Source organism: Populus nigra, chromosome 5 (genome assembly GCF_951802175.1).
Source record: "Populus nigra chromosome 5, ddPopNigr1.1, whole genome shotgun sequence".
NCBI classification, from domain to species: Eukaryota; Viridiplantae; Streptophyta; class Magnoliopsida; order Malpighiales; family Salicaceae; genus Populus; species Populus nigra.
This window is the reverse complement of record NC_084856.1, coordinates 11,357,569-11,373,218: the sequence shown is the minus strand read 5'-3', so window position 1 is coordinate 11,373,218 and position 15,650 is coordinate 11,357,569. Positions and strand designations below refer to the sequence as shown.

The 15,650-nt window shown below is 29.9% G+C and overlaps 1 long non-coding RNA gene across 1 annotated transcript; it reads left to right on the top strand.

Moving 5' to 3' along the window:
* The first annotated feature begins 12,839 nt into the window (after positions 1-12,839).
* Positions 12,840-13,467, top strand: LOC133695461 (uncharacterized). The gene is made up of 2 exons (XR_009842442.1): positions 12,840-13,120; positions 13,278-13,467. It is a non-coding gene; the product is annotated as an uncharacterized LOC133695461 (long non-coding RNA).
* The last annotated feature ends 2,183 nt before the right edge of the window (positions 13,468-15,650 follow it).

Here is a 15,650-nt window from a genome sequence, read left to right as displayed (position 1 = left end):
ATTTTTTAATTCAAATATTCAATTTACTACCTTAACATAATATTTTCTTCAAAGATTTTATCCAGGGGTTTACAGAAATCATCCTAGTTTTTCATGGAGCAATAATCAAAGGGCAGCTAGATCATGTACTAAAATCTTTCACATCAAGAAAAGAAACTGTCACTAGAGAAGATGTTCATGTAATACATGCAAAAGATAGAATTGACAATTCAAGACAATTCAACTTCAATTCATAACCTTGAAGCTCAAATTGGTTAGCTCAAATTGGTTAGCTCTTGAACATTCTTACTAAAAAGAAATAAGAAACTTTGCCAATTAACACTGTTACCAATCTTAGAGAGCATATAAAAGCAATATCATTAAGAAATGGAAGAAAAATTTAGCAACCATAAAATGCAAGTTTTGAGCAAGATAAAGCTAATAATTATGAGGAGAAAGAGTTAAAGATAGAAGAAATTAAGGATCAAGTAACCAACCAACAATCTATAAATTCTAAAAAGAGTTACGATCAAGTAAAAAAGGCTAAATGTTTTTTACCGTCTTATCGTTATTTTACGCAAAATGAATTTACATAGCTTACGACACCTATAATACAATAAAACATGCATTCAAATATGCATAGGGAATCGTTATTTAACAAATAATGAGTGTATCCAGAGTTTTCCTTGCACAAGACCCTATCCAAAATTTATCTCACATTTTAAAATCTACAAACATAATTGCAATCCAACCACATTCAACTCATATAATCAATACTCATATAAATGTGGCCTCATGCTCACAATCCATCTCATCAATAAATTTTTTTACATAATATACATATACATATACATGTTTATACAATCGTACTTAAGATTGTTAAAATCACGAGTTGACTCGTAAAATCGTACGATTTTACCAATCAATATATGCTTAACGTGTGAAATCGTTTTAAAAACTCAAAAATGGTTGAAACCGGGTTAAAATCGGGTGAAATCGCATAAAAATACAATTTTCAAACCGTTTTTACAATTTCAACAAAAATTATATACTTTAGGCTCCACCACTCCAGCCCTCTAGTTCATATAAACATATCCTTGACTGTACCTTAAAGACTATACTTATAGCATGATGTGGCCAGGTAAAGCTATAAAAACTATACTTAAAGTAGTAAAGACTATACTTACAGCATGACGTGGCCAAGTAAAGTTGTCAGAATCACTCATATTAATGGGTATTTGGCAATTTACATAGTTTTTGTTCATGTTTCTATATTTGTTTTTAAGTTTTTAACATCAAAAAATATTTTTATATAATTTTAATATATTAATATAAAAAAATTATTTTAATATATTTTTAAATAAAAAAGTATTTTAAAAAGCATCATTCATTATATTTTTACACACAATGCTTAGTATTATTCTTATACTATAACAATTAATTAATCAAGTTCTTTCATCAATCAATTTAAATAATGTTTACGTGCTCAATTATACATATAAATAATAGTTTTTTTTATTTTAAAAAATTTATTTTTGATATCAGCATGCTTAACATGCGAAATCGTTTTAAAAACTCGAAAATGGTTGAAATCGGGTTAAAATTGGGTGAAATTGCATAAAAATATAATTTTATAACCGTTTTTACAATTTCAACAAAAATTATATACTTCAGGCTCCACCACTCCAGTTCTTTAGTTTACATAAGCATGACCTTGACTGTACCTTAAAGACTATACTTATAGCATGATGTGGCCAAGTAAAGCTATAAAGACTATACTTTAAGTTATAAAGACTATACTTATAGCTTGATGTGGCCTAGTAAAGCTGTAAAGAGTAAAGACTATGCTTATAGCATGATGTAGCCAAGTAAAGTTGTCAAAATCACTCATATTAATGGGTATTTGGCAATTGACATAGTTTTCATTCGTGTTTCTATATTTTTGAAGTGTTTTTAACATAAAAAAATATTTTTATATAATTTTTATATATTAATATAAAAAAATTATTTTAATATATTTTTAAATAAAAATTATTTTAAAAAGCATCATTCATTATATTTTTACACAGAATGATTCGTATTATTCTTATACTATAACAATTAATTAATCAAGTTTTTTCATCAATCAATTTAAATGATGTTTACGTGCTCAATTATACATATAAATAATAGTTTTTTTTATTTTTAAAAATTTATTTTTGATATCAGCATGCTTAACATGCGAAATCATTTTAAAAACTCGAAAATGGTTGAAATCAGGTTAAAATTGGGTGAAATCTCATAAAAATACAATTTTATAACCGTTTTTACAATTTCAACAAAAATTATATACTTTAGGCTCCACCACTCCAGTCCTTTAGTTTACATAAGCATGACCTTGACTGTACCTTACAGACTATACTTATAGCATGATGTGGCTAAGTAAAGCTATAAAGACTATATTTTAAGTTATAAAGACTATACTTATAGCTTGATGTGGCCCAGTAAAGCTGTAAAGAGTAAAGACTATACTTATAGCATGACGTAGCCAAGTAAAGTTGTCAGAATCACTCATATTAATGGGTATTTGGCAATTGGCATAGTTTTCATTCGTGTTTCTATATTTTTGAAGTGTTTTTAACATCAAAAAATATTTTTATATAATTTTAATATATTAATATAAAAAAATTATTTTAATATATTTTTAAATAAAAAATTATTTTAAAAAGCATCATTCATTATATTTTTACACAAAATGCTTAGTATTATTCTTATACTATAACAATTAATTAATCAAGTTCTTTCATCAATCAATTTAAATGATGTTTACGTGCTCAAGTATACATATAAATAATAATTTTTTTATTTTTAAAAATTTATTTTTGATATCAGCATATTAAAATGATCTAAAATCATAAAAAAATACTTTGAAGAAAAAAATAAAATAATCTATAGTTTTTTTAAAAAAACATTTTTAAAATACAAAAAATAAATATGTTGAATCATAGAAATCAGAAAATTTACAGTCATGACAGTAAAAAACCTATCGCTATTAAGAATTAAGAATGGTTAGGGCAGGGTAAACATAAAAAAAACAAAAGCAAAGAGAACAAAAAAAGAGAATTGTTTCAAAAGAGATGGGAGGACATGTGACAAGTTGAACTGGTTTTAGATTGAAGGTAAACTACATTTTAGCCAAAGACAATGGCTTTGCCAGGCATTATCAAAATTAAGTTTGGTGCGGACTTAGTGCTTTTGGCCTATATCTAAAAACAATGAGTACTTTGTCATTATCTATTGGTTAGATAACTTATATTCATGATAATGATAATCCTCTTGATGATAATGATATTGATGAATGTCTGAGAAATAATGAGAAAGATAAAAGTAATGAAACTAGTTTTAGTTTACATGACATACCAGCAGATTGTTTGCTTTAAGTTTGTTAATTGTTAGTTAATGAAAAGTTACTTAAATTATGTATGAATTTTTATTTGAACCATGTATTTTAATATGCTTAAACTAGATATGAATTTTTATTTGAACCATGTATTTTAAGGTACTTGAATTATGTATGAAAAAAAAACTTACTTATAATTTTATGATTTTACGATCCGAGTTTATTTTGCATTTTCCGTGTCGTGTTAAAAATGCATTTTTAACAACCTTGATCGTACTTAAGTTTAAGCTTTACATCATGTACTAATTATATTCCTAAGAGATTAAGAGATATCATATCTCTTACAATCCAAAAATTATTTTAACTAAGTGCATTCAATAAACATATATACATAACATAGTTAAAGTTTTACAAACCCTACCTATAATGAAAATTAAGAAAACTAGCACCCAGTATCAAGGTGGCGGTGGTAGATGAAAAGAACTTACAAGAGACATGATTTATATAATAAAATTTACTTAACCAAGATTGTAAATCGCTAATGGTAACTGTATATACAATCATTTGAAAAACATAAAACCCATAGTTCTTTATCGAGTATAATATGCTCATGTTACATATATCAATTTTCTTTCATCTTTCTATGAAAGGATGAGATTTTTTTTCTTTACCCCTATCCCATGTTCTCAATCGTTCATTAACCTCTTATATTTCATTAGGTTCATTATTGCTTTTAAACCCCTACCACTATGGCTAATTTATTTTCATGTTTAATCACCACCATTAATATGAACATCATATCATATCATTTCTCTCCCCTGAAGGTATCTTCATCTATAGTGCTACTTTAATTATACAATCCTGCCCCAAAAGCATAATACTTATATAATCCTACCTCGACGGCATAACATTTATATAATCCAATTACGAAGGTTTAATATTGATATAATCCTGCCCCGAAGGCATAACATTCATATAATCCTACCCTGAAAGCATAACATTTATATAATCCTTTTTCCTAGAAGAACACTTATATATTTATATATGAATAACATGTATTAAAACCTATTAAGAGTAACATAAATAAATCAAAAGATAAGGGGTGAACTCTTTCTTAGAGCTCCTGTCATGTGTGCTCCTGAGGAAACATGTCTTACTCTGGACATTTGTCCTAACACTGGACATTTCTCCAACAAATCTCAAACAATAACAATCAATATCATGTTTGACCAAACACAAATGTTTATTTAACAACCAGTTCAAGCCTTCTCAACCTATACAACATACATAAAATTAATCCATTCTTTAATAATAATATAAGCATATTTTAGCCATTCTTACATCAACACACTCACACAAACCATTCATCTTAGCAACCACCACTCATATGCATATTCTTTCGACTATAATAACCTATATTTATGCTTATAAATGCTACCATAAAGTCTCTAATTACAATGCATTTATGGCTATTATAAAAGCCCACACTCTTGTACATTTAGGCTGCCATAACAACTCTTTTTTCCTTTTATTTGGGCTTCACTAACAACCATTCTTACATCAACACACTCACACAAACCATTCATCTTAGCAACCACCACTCATATGCATATTCTTTTGACTATAATAACCTACATTTATGCTTATAAATGCTACCATAAAGTCTCTAATTACAATGCATTTATGGCTATTATAAAAGCCCACACTCTTGTACATTCAGGCTGCCATAACAACTCTTTTTTCCTTCTATTCGGGCTTCACTAACAACTCATACATACCCTAATCAACATCTCACATATGCTTCTTTGTTCACATAACATTTTTTTGCCGCAACTACACATACTTATGATGTCATTTTCAGTTCTCATCACTAATTCACATTCAACATAAAATATTACATTTCTCTTTTATTCCAAAAGTATGTCTACAAAGACTCAAACATACAATAACTTAATCACTCTAACAATACACAATTAAACTCTCATTTCCCATGCAACTAATTTAATTTAAGCATTATTTTTCCATTTACACGCTTCTATACAACCAAACACATTAAAACAACAAATTTAGTCAAATTTCCAACATTCAATCATTCAAATACATAACCACCATAAGTGCACTTTTAGCTAACCACATTAAAACATCTAAAATCAATCTCAAACATTCCTAGCATCATAAAAAATTAAGCAATTTAATCAATTTCTAAAAAACCCTAAAATCCTACATATGGCTAGCCACTATAGGGATTAAATTCTCAAATTTAATTTCAGTTCATTTCATTTACATTTGCTTTTTGTTATACTATTTCTCATACCAAATCAACCAAATGACCGATCAATTACCATTTCTATACCAATTATACTAACCCTAGAAATTTAAAATTTAAGGATTTTCTCCCCCTCCCCCTAATAAAAACAAGAAAGAAATGAAACTAATTGAAGGCAAGCTCCTTACCTTTGCAAATTTAACTCAACTTAATGAGTTCTTGCAAAAAATTTTAAGAATTCCTTCCTTCTCTTCCAAATCTATTTCTTAAACTTGCAACCTCTCTATCTCTCTAAATTCTTCAAATTGGGTTTGTTCCTTTAGTAAAAATCACTTAGACTCACTCCCCTATGCCATTAATTTGAGAGAAACATGTTTAAAATGAAGAAAATGAAAGAAAATTTTAAGTTTTATATCCTCACATGACCATTGGTCTTTTTTTTAAAAAAAAGAAAGAATTTTGTTTTAATAATGACAATGCCCTCTTAAATTATCTTATGCATTATTTTTGTAAATTACCTAGTCGTTGGGACTTACCAATTTATTACTTTATTTCTTCAGAGTTTTTAAGATAATTTACTAGGAATTTTCACCCGTAATCATAAAAAACATTCTCTTGATTTATTATTTTTTGATTGAGGATTATACTATTTAACACTAGTTACAATTTTAGATCAGGTTCACATTCTCCCCTCCTTATAAAATTTCATTCATGAAATTTAAATTCATACCTATGTTTGAAAATAATCCCGGATGCTTTTTTCTTATCTTTGACTCCCTTTCTTAAGTCTCATCCTCTATCTAAGAATTCCTCTATAATACCTTCAATAGAGAAACTTTCTTGTTTTGTAGTTTTTTTCACTTTGATCAACAATCCTTAATGGTTTCACCTCAAGTGTTAAATCCTCACTGATCTATATTGAAACTTGTGGAAAGATTTGAGAAGGATTCAATTCGGTTCTTCAAAGCAATGAGATATATAATACATTGTGGATTTTAGATAGATAAAGGGACAATGCTAATTTGTATTTTACTAACCTAATTCTCTTTATAATCTCATAGGGATCGATATATCTAGTTGCCAATCTACCCTTCTATCCAAAATGGATAATGTTCTTCTAGTAGGCAACCTTTAAGAATAATTGGTCACCTATGTTAAAATCTAGTGGTCTCTTTTTATTATCAACATAGCTCTTTTGTCTATTTTGAGGTTTCTTCATCCTTTCTCTAATGACCTTCACTTTATATGTAATCATCTGAACCAATTCTGGTCCTAGTAACTTCTCTTCATCCACTTCATCCCAACATAATCGGACTACTAGAATGTCTTAAATAAAGTATACCTATGGTGGCTTGATAACTATTAGTATATGTAAATTTCACTAATGATAGATGATCTTCCATGTTTCCCTTAAATTTTAGCATATAAAATCTTAACAAGTTTTCTAACATTTGAATAGTCTTCTCCAATTATCTATTGATCTAAGGATGAAAAATGTACTTAGACACAAATTTGTTCCTAGAGTATGTTGTATACTTGGTAATAATAGAGAAGTAAATTGAGGATCCCTATTAGAAATAATATACAATAGGACTCCATATAGTCCAACTACTTCATTAATGATAATTTGGGGAATTTGTTTATTGGGCCAATCATCTTCATAGGCAATAACAAAGTAGACTTGGTTACCCGACTGACAATCACCAGATTGCATCCTACCCCTTTTACCCCTTGAAACTCCCCATACAAAATCCATTATAATGTCCTCCTACTTCCATTTTAGAATCGAAAGAGGTTGTAATTCTCCAAAAAGTTTTTGATATTCCACTTTCACCTACTGATAAACAAAAACTTCGTTATAAATTAATGGTCACAAGTTTTGATCAGGAGTAATTGGTTGTAGATATGTCAATTCATGACTTGGACTTTAAAATGGATAGACTTAAACTTAAAAATTCATTTAGGTTTTAACTCATTGTAATAAACCCATTATAATCCCTATAGATAGACCACTAGACAATTAGGAACAATACACTCATTAGAAATAGAAGACAAATAACAATATAACCTACCTTAGTTAGGATGCTTTAGGGTGATAATATTGTTTTTCTTTAATATAATTATCCCTTTACCTCAAAACTATGAAGAGCAGTTAAAGTTTCTAGTGACTATAATATTAAATAGTGAATCTATTTTAACATAGGACTTCCCCCCCTCTCAACATAAAAAAAAAAAACATTTCCTTTATAAGAAAGAGGGTAGGTCATCATGATGTTGAGTGCTATAGAATGGTGTCTCCATTAAGGACTTTGGACTAAGCTTTACCTTCTTGTCTTTTATTATTAATGTATTTGTTATGCTTGTTTGGTCTACCTTTTACTTTAATCTTCATGTTTATTTTATATCACTCATCCTTTATTCTATCATTTTTATATTGGATATGAATTCATTCCTCCAAATAAGCACAATAATATTTGAGAACACACACCTTTATTTTAAGTTAGGTAGGGGAGTAGTGGTATCTTAATGGTCATTAGGTTAGGTAAGACTCGTGAATCCACCAACTTCAGTCTGATTATCAATTTGGATGTGGTAAATATATCGATTTGAAACAATCATGACTTTTACTTTCACACATCTTGTAGACCTTATATCAACCTCTAAATGTTGATCACTAAGCAATAGGAAACCTTTGTGACCAATTAGTTAGCAATATACTCATGTATGTAGCGCAATTATAACTTTTTATTAGGGTGTATATTTGTACTATCACCACTCTATACCAATGTCTAGCATACATCATTACATGTTTTACTCATTTTTCTTTGTAAATATGTCAAGCTTAGTTTGAAGGTGAAATTAAGCCCCCTTAAAGTCCAACTCCCCCTCGATATCTAACACCAAATTAAAAAGGAGAAAAATAAACACAAATACCACTATTCATCGAGTAAACTAAATAAATTATCTCTGTCATCTGAACACAAATGCCACTAACCATTGGTTAATCAAAATAAATTATCCTGGTCATCTGAACAAAGATGTCACTGGCCGTCAGCTAGTCATGTAAATTATTTTAGCCATCTGAACATAGATGTCACTAGCTATCAGTTAATCCAAATAGATTATCCTGATCATTTGAACACAAATGCCACTAGCCATCGACTAATTAAAGTAAAGTATCCTAGATATCTGAACACAAATGCTAGTAGCTCTCAACATGTCAACCAGTTAGTTTTAATTTTTTCTTTATGTAGACGTCTATCATTACGGTTGATAACAACTCATATATATACCCTTAGGCAATATTTACAATATTTCTCCTACTTGTAGGCAATTTCACATCACAATAATTCTCATGCCCGTAGATAATATTCACACAATAATAATATTTCTCATGTCCATTGACAACATTTACAAAATGATAATATTTCTCCTGCTTGTAGGCAATATTCACATCACATAAATTTTCATGCCCGTAGGCAATATACACATATCACTATTTCTTATGCCCATAGACAATATTTATATAACAATATTTCTCATGCCCATAAGCAATATTTACACAACAATCTTTCTCATGATACAAAGTAGTACAAAATACATATAATGTTTATTACATTCTAGCATTACAAAAATTTAAATAATTACAGAAGTAAGGGGATGACCTTTACCTTGAACTCCGGCTATACATGTTCTTGAGAAGTGAGGTTATACTCTGAATACTTCACCTACATTCCAATATAACATCCTGAATCAGTACTCAAACCTTTCTAATCCATTCATCACATCTATTAATTCACATGCTCAATTAGCATAATAAACAAGTTCATGGATAGACTATTTTTATTTATCACTTCAATTCATTAAATTAGAATCCATTTACACTAACATTTAATGTCCAAATAACTCCATTTTTCATTTATAGTTTTCAATGTCCAAATGATTTTCAATGTTCAAACAACATAGGTTTTCATTGATAATTTTCAGTGTTTAAATGACTCAGTTTTTCATTGTCAATTATAAGTGTCCAAACGATTTAGTTTTTCGTTAATGATTTTCAGTTTCCAAACGACTCTATTTTTTTGTTAACAATTTTTAGTGTCCAAACGACCCAATTTTTCATTGCTAATTTTAAGTGACTCAATTTTTCGTTACTGATTTTAATGTCCAAATGATTCAGTTTTTCGTTGATAATTTTCAGTGACCAAATAACTCAGTTTTTTGTTGACTATTTTCAGTGTCTAAATCCAATTATCAAACACACTAATTAACATAATTTCATGCGATTATCAAATAATTCAAGACATAATTTAAATCTCGCTCCATTTCTATGGTTGGTCAAACATGTCATTAAAAAGGACGTGAGTTTTCTTCCAAATTTCCTTCGCACAATAATCTTTATGATCTAATGTCAAAATAATTCAATTAAGTTGTAACCCCTAATCTCACTCATTTATGGATGCCACAACAGCCCGTACTTGTACCATTTTAGGTCATCAAAACCACCCTCATGCACATAAATTTCATATTTGTCATAATAACCCTTTTTTGTGCACATTTAGGCCATCAAAATAAGCCTTACACATATATATTCATGGTTGTCACAACAACCTTTCTTTGTGCACATTTAAGCAACCAAAAAAGGCCCTACACATATTTATTCATGGTTGTAACAATAACCCTCCTTTATGCACATTTAGACCACCAAAACAACCCCTACAAATACTTATTCATGGCTATCACAACAACCCTTCTTCATGCATATTTAGGCCACCAAAACAGCCCCTACAAATTCCTATTCATGGCTCATGCACATTTAGGGCATCAAAACAGTCCCTACACACACCAATTCATGGTTGTCAGAACAACCCTTATTCATGCACATTTAGGCCATCAGAACAACTTCTATACACCTATTCGTGTTTATTCCTTCCTAAAATAACATATCAACACTTCCTTTACATGCAAAGATCATATAATTATTTTTTTAACACAACTAACAACTAATTTTAACATAATCTTCCATTTATGTTCATCACAAGGCTGCACATATTTATAAGTTTCACATAAATTCCCATTAATTGCTCATTTTCTACCCATGGCTGAATCTAAGAGGGAGTGTTCTTCCTTGGTTTATTTCAAATTTTCCTATGATTTCTTCTTGTTTTTACCCTTCTCATTCTAACATAACTAATGTTCTTCAACTTATCCATTTCTCAAACACTTCTCATCCATCCTATAATCCAAATTTTAGGGGTTTAATGTTTTTTCTTCTTAAAATAAATAAAACAACAAAATAGTTGATAAAAACACCTTACCAATCAAGTTTTGAGTTCAATTTATGAGTCTCTTATCAAGATTTTCGTCATCTCTTTTTCCTTTCAAGTTTTCCTTTGTTTCTCTCTCAAGCCTTAGCTATGGTCAAGCCCGTTCTTCTCTCTCTTTAGTACTTCATAAGTTTGTTTTCTTTCACCATGCTCACTCTTAATCTCTCACAACTCACCATTAGAGAGGATGAGCTTAAGTTTGATAGAAGGATGAGATGAAGACTAGTTTCTGCCCTCTTAGCTGCAGTCGGCCCTAAATAGAAATGAAAGAAGGGATTTTGGCTTAGTTACCATTTTAACCCTCCATAATTCCTTATTTGTTTATTGTTGTTAGCTATCTGATCAATAACTCTAGCTTTAGCCTTCCCGATTTTAGGTTAACCCAAGATAAAACAATAAGTTTGGAGATTCCTCGCTAAATTCTAGTCCGATCCAACGGTCGGATTGAGAAATATGATCGATATTGTAAAACTAAATAGTTTGTGTCGTTTACGTTGAAATCTGAATTTCTTGTATTAATTTATTCACTTAGATCATCATGAAATTTTCCATAATTTTTTACTCATTAAATCCAATATTACTCCATTCATCACTAATTTTTCAAAACAATTCTTTTATCCATTGAAACTCGTCTCTAATTTTGCTAACGTTATAAATTTTAACCTAAATTTCATAACTTTCATTTCGACTTCAACAATACCTTTACATTTATTTATAAAGATCATTTTCTCCCTTAAATGTCATATTTATTATTATTTCCACTATTTATTCATTTCTTTTCGTACTGAGTCTCCATTATTCATCGAGGTCTCCTTACTTCGATCTCATATTTATTCGAGGCTTATATTCTATTTTCATTCCCAAAATGCTTATTGCCTATGCATTTCATTTATTATAATATTATGTCATTGTTAGCTTCTACACATTTTCCATTTGTTCCAATAAGTATTAATTAATCTCTTTATAGATGTACAAACCCAAGCATACACCAACAAAATACCCTTCCAATCCATAGCCCTTACTCATATGGCTAGCTCAACTAACATCTTTTTAATGCTATAATTGTGATCAATTTAAAATTCTCATATTGATTTCCCACCAATGTGGTCGATTATGATTTACATCTGGTTAATCGTCATTACAGTTGATTTAAAATTCATAAGTAAATTATTGTTGTTATGAATAATTTTGATATATATATATATATATATATATATATATATATATATATATATATGAAACTCAAGATGCTATGCTAAGAGATTGGTATATAAATTAAATCATTGCTCGTGCTACACTGAGGGTAGAATCCAAAATTTCTTTAATGTAAAAAAAATATTTAGGTGTTATAAATGTGTTTTTTAGCAAAAAAAAATAATAATAAGTAAACTATATGAGAATTAATCTTATATGACCTAGTTGACTTGACAAATTTAAAATAACTAAACGATTGATAAAAATATAATTTGACTTAAAAAATCAAGATGACTTTTTTCAAAAAACAATTATTGAGATGACAATATATTAAATCAACTTAGATTAATATGTTAAATTCGTTATTCAAATCATGAGATCTTGATAAGCCTATAAAAAATAAAAAAAAATTAATATTAAACTTAATTTTTAATTAACCCAATAGAACAACTTTTAAAATTATAATTAATTTAAAAATATATTCAATCATACCAGTATAATATAAAATAGAACCTAAAACTTTTGCTAACCCTTCCTAGTTAATCAAGATAATGAATTAATCCTCCCATAGGATTTTATTATTATTTCAAGTGAAAGAAAATATTCTTCAAGTAACATGCATTACTCCAAGTATAAATTGCAAGGGAAAAAATATTGAGAAGTATGGTTGAAAAAAATAGTATGTATAATTTTGTCTTTTCATCACCCATCTCTTTCTTTAATTACTTCCTTCATTTCGTCTCTCTCTCTCTCTCTCTCTCTCTCTAAAAAAACCCCAACAGACAAACCCAGCAGCTCTATCTCTATGTGTTTGTTGGGCTTGGCTGAGTTACACTGTTCTGCAATGGCTGCTTTCTTATGTGGTGACCAAGCTGCCCTTGGTCATCATGGGGTGCCCTCTTCCTTTGCCTTCGTTAATCAAGGGTCATTTTGGCGCTTTCATAAATAGAGAGAAGAGACCCAGTTACAATGTAGGTGCTTAAAGGGCAGACAGGATGGAGCCAGGCAAAAATATATACATAGTTTTCTTCTCTAAAAAAAAAAGAAAGAAGACTCACATCCCTCTGTTTATTTATTTATTTATTATTATTGTTCTTGTTTTTATTTCTTTCTTTCATTTTTTTAATGGAAGACGAGGAGGGGGGAGAAAGAAGAAGCATATGATTCTTCATCAATGATGGGTTTTTTTGGTTAACTCACATCAGAACGCAGAGGAGATAGAAAATGGAAGCATTTTGATGCCATTTCTTTAACATGTATGTAAGGCTAAAATGTTGCTGGTACTCATTTTAATATTTATCGGAAATGATCATTATTGGAAATGATGCATGTTTTTCCTTAATTTTCCATACATTTTCCAGTTCTTTCTATATTTATCATTTTGGTTGATTTTTTTTGGTTTTTATATAATATTTGTAGTAGTCATGAAGGGGGATTGTTATTATGTTGGTGACTTTTTTTTTTCATTCTGTCCCGCCCTTTCCTATTAAAGCAAGCAAGGAATTTATGGAGTCTGAGATGAGATCCTGAAAATACTTGATAGCAGACAGTTTTTAACTGCTTATATGGCTTTTGATGAGTTCTTGAGCCTTAAAGTTTATTTCTATATGCTTTCATTTTATGTGGTCCATAGATGTTTCTAAGTAGAGATGAAGTTGGATTTTTCTTTCTTGTAATTTTCTGAGTGATTGGATATTCCGATGGGCTCTCTTATTAGCTTAAGGGGAAATAATTAGGGGAACAATTCTTACATCACTTGCCACACTTGAATTGGTATTTGATTAGTTATGTGATTTTAATTGATGTATATTTTGACAAAAAAGTTTTGGACTGATAGTCTTGAGAAACAAGATTTGAAGCCCTTTGGAATATGCAATCATTCAGTTTCAGTATGTCCTACCATTGCTATGCCCTTAATAGCAGTTCTCTACGTTTAGTCCTTAAAAGAATGTGTATTATGGTTAAAAGTTTCACTAGTTTCTGGTCTTTATATGAGCTCTAACTCATGCGAAGAAATGTTTTGTGCTTCAAGCGTATTGCTTACTGCTCTTTCATGCTAATGGAAGGCTAAGAAAACAATGATTGTACACAAAACATTGGATTGAAAACATTTTTAAATTTCTTACTTATTTTTACTGTCTCCCGGGGAACAATGCAACTAATATCTGATTTCCTTGTATTCTGTTTGCAAACTAAGAAGTGTCTATGATATGCATAGCTTTTTTCACGTTGCATGAGTAATTTGCTTGATATTGTGCCATGATTAGTCATGTACCTCTTAAGTCCATATTTTTCCTATTTTATTTGGTTTCTCTTATCGTTTTGATCCTTTTTTTTTTTCTGTCTGAGCTCAGCAATTCTTGAACAGCTTGCATTTTTTTATAACTCGCTAAATGTTCATTTATGGTTAAACAACCACTTGGAAGTTTAAATTGTCGGAGAGAGGATGTTGTTCAGTAGAATGCCATGCTTCTTTATCATAGTTTTAACTTTTTGAATTGATAGTGTTTTAGTTTGATGTAAAAACAGGACCACCTGTTTCGAAGTTATATTGAACTTCCTGCTATGGCCATCTACTTTAAGCAGTGAGTGTAATTTTTTAGGGCGAGTGAATCATTCTTCATTTCTTATAGAATCGAGCATGAACCTTGCGTCAGTTTTTATAAGCTTTCTTTTTGTTAGGGCATGAGGTTCAGATAAGAATATCTGTCTGTCCTCGGAACATTTACTTGCAGGACAGGGCATGGATTTTCATTTTTCGTTGCTCTCTATGTAGACAATAAACCTACTCTTTTTGACACAAGACATAACACTTTCTGGTTTGTTATGACATCTGACAGAACATGATTTCTGTTTTCTGATATTTTGGATTGACTTGTTTGATATGTTCATTATTCAAACTTTTTTTTTGGATTTTTTATTTTTTGGGCACTTTCAAGCTTTGGTTTGTTGCTTATTGGAAGCAAATATACTTTATTTTATCAGATGTTACTTGCACTCCCCTGTTTGACATAGCCATCATGTTTGCTATATGGGAGGATATTTCTTTCTTGATGCTCATGGTTGGGTAACAATGCCCTGTGTCCTCCCAACAGGACGGCAAAAGTTTTAGACAAGATGCGGATTGCTCGTATTCTGTCCTATATTTTGAGCAGTTTTCTCTGTTGTAGGGGCAGCGTGACCTTCCGTTAGCCGTTAGCCTTGGAAATCCTAGGTTACCATAGGAATGGATAGAAATGCATGCCATCTCTGTGGATAGAGGCTCGGAATGGTCTAGTCGGGCATTGAATGCTTGCTTGCCGAATACATAGAGATCTCTATTTGATGTAGTGGATGCTCCTGTGGTTTGAGGAATTTGTCAATTTGAATGTTAGTGCTTAAAAAGAATGCAATTGGCACGTCGTTGTCTTCATTCATCTGTGCTGTTAATACTAGTGGTTTTTGACAAATTTCTATTTTTGTCATAGTTACAAAGAACTAACTCGGTCAAACCAGGTCAAGGTCT